Below are 3,555 nucleotides of genomic sequence, written 5' to 3'. Positions count from 1 at the left end.
ATTTTGCTCATTGTTGGGCATCCTGCAAGTCATCTGGGGACCCAGGTGCTGAGGCTCATGCATTCGAGGCTGAGATCTCCCAGATTCTTCTCCTGAGCGAGGCCTGAACCTCACAGGTTCCTCTGAGCCACCCTGAGCTGACAACAGCTCCTGACGCCTTCTCAGGTCCCCCAAACCCCATCCCCCTGTTTGTCAGACTCTGCCAGCAGAGAGGGAGTGAAGGAGGCAGCTCAGTTCCCAGGCTGTTCCCCAATTTGCTGACCAACACCGACAGGCTGTTCCCTGTTCTTCCATGAAAAGTTGGAACCCACATCACAGAAAACTGATGAAGTTTAACAGGGAAAACCACGAAGTCAGATTTCTACCAGCCAAGAGAATTTTAGACCTTCACTCTTCACTGGGCCACTTTGGGATTGCAGGGACCTCTTAGAGGACTGTCCTGGCAGGTGTTCAGTGACCCATCGTAGAAAACATCGGTCCACGCTGTTTGGCTTCATTGGAGAAACCCAACCTGCTGGAACTCAAGTGAGGCTCTGACCTTAACTTCCTGTCCCAGGACCCCAAATGATTCCAAGTCCCCTAAGTCAGAGCCCTGATAAAAAGGAGCACCAGTGATGGGCCACACAACGGGAGTGGATTGTACTTTTAAATATTGTCAATGCCTTGACCTCCCTGGGCCCCATTTCAGAGGAATGCAGCCATGCTCTGGGAACGCAGCCTGGACATGAGCCTTTTTAAGGCTCCAGCTGATTCTGCTGTGCAGTCTGTCCTGGGACCCAGTGGTATTAGACAAAGACATCTGGGCTGGCCACTTTCTGGGTGCTCTTTTCTGAGTCAGGGACTTTTCATTTGTAACATAAGGAGTTAATAATCACAGCTATCTCAAAAGTTGGTTGTTTTTTTTATTTTTATATCAGTCCTGTGTCTTTATTAAAGAGAGTTAGAAAGAGACTAGGTCTGGCAACCAAGGAGTGAGGTACTGGCCAGAAAGGTGGGGATGCAAGGGCAGACTGATGGGCTGGGAGGGGCTGAGGATACCAGGTGCTGGCAGCAGCTGAGGAGGTGCCCGAGGGTGAGCTTTCAGGCACTGGGGTCGGTGTGGGGGGTGTTGGGTGATCAGCTGGTTCCGCAGGGCATCCAGGATAGATTGGGCGGGCCTGGAATCTCCCTAGATCATCCAGTGGTCCTGATCCTGTGAGCTGCCTTCCATGTCCACCTCACTGACCTCTCCATCATCGGGTGACTCATTGTAGCCATTCGTCTCATCCATGCCCTGCGCGTCCCCGTCAACCTCTGAGTCCTCTTCACCATCTTCATCCTCATCTTCATCTTCCTCGTCATCACAGTGTTAGGCCTGATGCTGCTGTTCCTGCTGCTGCAGCCCTGTCTCCTCCACACAGGGTCGATCCAGATTAAACCACAATGTCTCAGTCACACAGGGGAAGGACGAGGGGAACAAGGGGCGCATGGCTTCTAGACTGGGTTTGAGTCCTGGCTGCACCACTTACTAGCTGTTTGACTTTGGCCGAGTCACTTAACCTCTCCAAGACTCAGTTTCCTCATTGCACCGTGAGGTGGCAGCTGGCGGCAACCCAGAAGCACTTCACTTTCAAAAGTTGGTTGTTTTTAGGCTTAAAATAGAAAATATATCTGAAAAGCCTTTGCCAGCTGTATTATGCAAATGCAACTTCTATTACAGAGGGCTCAAAAATGACACTGCACATACCTAGTCTACCAAAGCAGGCTGAACCATTTGTGTGCCTGAGCAATGCTCTGGGCATTCACACACTGTTTGAGTTTTTTACTATAAAGCCCTTTGCGTGCTGGTGCTCAGTGGTCAGAAGTGCAACCCATGGGCTGCTGCAGGGCATCATAGAGACATTCATTTCTCTGACCCGTGAGTGCTCACTGGGTGCTCTCCAAAAGCTGAGAATGGGGAGAGAGGAAGACTATGACCCCCACAGACTCCAATTTCACCCTGAAGTGATGTGGATAAGTAGTCTAACTTTGTTTTCTCTCCTGATGAAGCCTCCAAGAATCACCAGTGGCCTGAGGCTTCACCCAAGGACCAAGTAATGTCCGCCCCTCCCTGTTGACCATGCAGGGAGTTGTCTTTGGGAAAACCTGGGCCATGGCTGGCTTCCAAGTGCCGTGCACCGTCGCTCTGCTGGTTAGGCTGGTTCCTCAGGGGCAGGAGGACAGGGAATTGCAGCAAAAGTCCAAGTTCCACTGAAGAAGTACCTGCAGGTCCGGAAAGGATGCCCCCTGCTCCCGGTGGACCCGATTCTCGCCTGACTTGGGGCTTCCCAGCACCCACCCCACCCTCTCACCGCAGAGCAGGGGGTCAATCTCTGCACAGTGCAGGGAAAGCAGACCTTTCCTTATGCACTGAAATACTTGGCTCTTTCGAAGACGTCAGTAACAGTGCGTCAGGCCCCAGGTCCATGCAAGTAAGCGGGGGAAACCTGTTCTACACACTGAGAACTGAAAGGGGAAAAACAGTTTAAGCTGGTTAATAAGAGAGAGTTATTTTCATGTTGAGAAGAGCATTAAAAGTACAGGAAGTTCTGAAAAAAAGAATAGACACAGACACCTGTTTGACAGAGTCACACACACTCACACATACACACAAAGAATCCCTGGGGAAACATTACAAAAGAATACAGGTCCCATGAGCCAACTGTGGACCCTGTGTTTCCAAACGATAACATACAGAAGTAGGAATTCGGAATAGAATGAACTCTCTGGCACTTTAGCCAGAGAGTTCTCATCGCAGAATGTTCAGGAAAGGATGTCGTACTGACTTTAAGAGAAGAGTGTCCCAGAATGAACAAATGTCTAAAAGTTTTGATTGCAGAGTAAAGTCGATTGACGTGGCTCTCTGTTCCATTCTATGCTTTACCTCGGCAGCCCTTTTCTTTGGAGAGAGCTCCTCTGCTCAATTCTGTCCATCTCAGGACAGAACTCATCTCTGAGCCAAGGAGAGTCTGCTCGGGTCCTAATGTCCTGATACCCGTTGTGTGTTTAGGTCACTTTTTTTCTGTCTGATTTCCCCGCCATGTTCATAATCGTGTGAGGTACAAAGTGCTGGTAAGTGGGATTGGCTTCATCAAGCATCCTCTTTTCTTTCTTTTTCAGGGTTGAATGCTGACAGAAGTAAGAAGAGGTGGGGAGGGATGGAGCGGGATGGAGCAGTCTGGAGGCTTATCAGGCAGCTCGTGCTCCTCAATTCTGACAGGTGGTGGGGGTGGCAGCATGCTGCAGTGTAAATTTGCTCACCTGGGCACCCTGGCAGGCAGAAAGCTCCCTGGCATCCCTGGGAACATAAGCAGTGTCCAGGGGTCCTGCTCTCCCAGATGCCTTCAGTATGAGAGGAGACACTTCTCTGGATGTTCTCCAAGTACCTCCAGGTGCATCATGAAATTGAAAACTCATGTCCTGCACAGCAGATGCAGATGACTCGCTTACTTCGGTGAAAATCACTTTCTTTCTGGAACAACCCACCTGAGGACTCGAATTCAACAAAATGGTTTTCTTTTTTTTTTTTTAACATCT

The 3,555-nt window shown here is 50.0% G+C and overlaps 1 pseudogene; it reads right to left on the bottom strand.

The window, feature by feature from the left end:
* Positions 1–1,168: 1,168 nt before the first annotated feature.
* Positions 1,169–1,495, bottom strand: LOC132523001 (anaphase-promoting complex subunit 15-like; annotated as a pseudogene).
* Positions 1,496–3,555: the final 2,060 nt, after the last annotated feature.

The sequence above is a fragment of the Lagenorhynchus albirostris genome, chromosome 7 (assembly GCF_949774975.1).
Source record: "Lagenorhynchus albirostris chromosome 7, mLagAlb1.1, whole genome shotgun sequence".
In the NCBI taxonomy this organism is placed as follows: domain Eukaryota; kingdom Metazoa; phylum Chordata; class Mammalia; order Artiodactyla; family Delphinidae; genus Lagenorhynchus; species Lagenorhynchus albirostris.
Note: the sequence above shows the minus strand (reverse complement) of the source record. Positions and strands in the feature narration are given on the sequence as shown.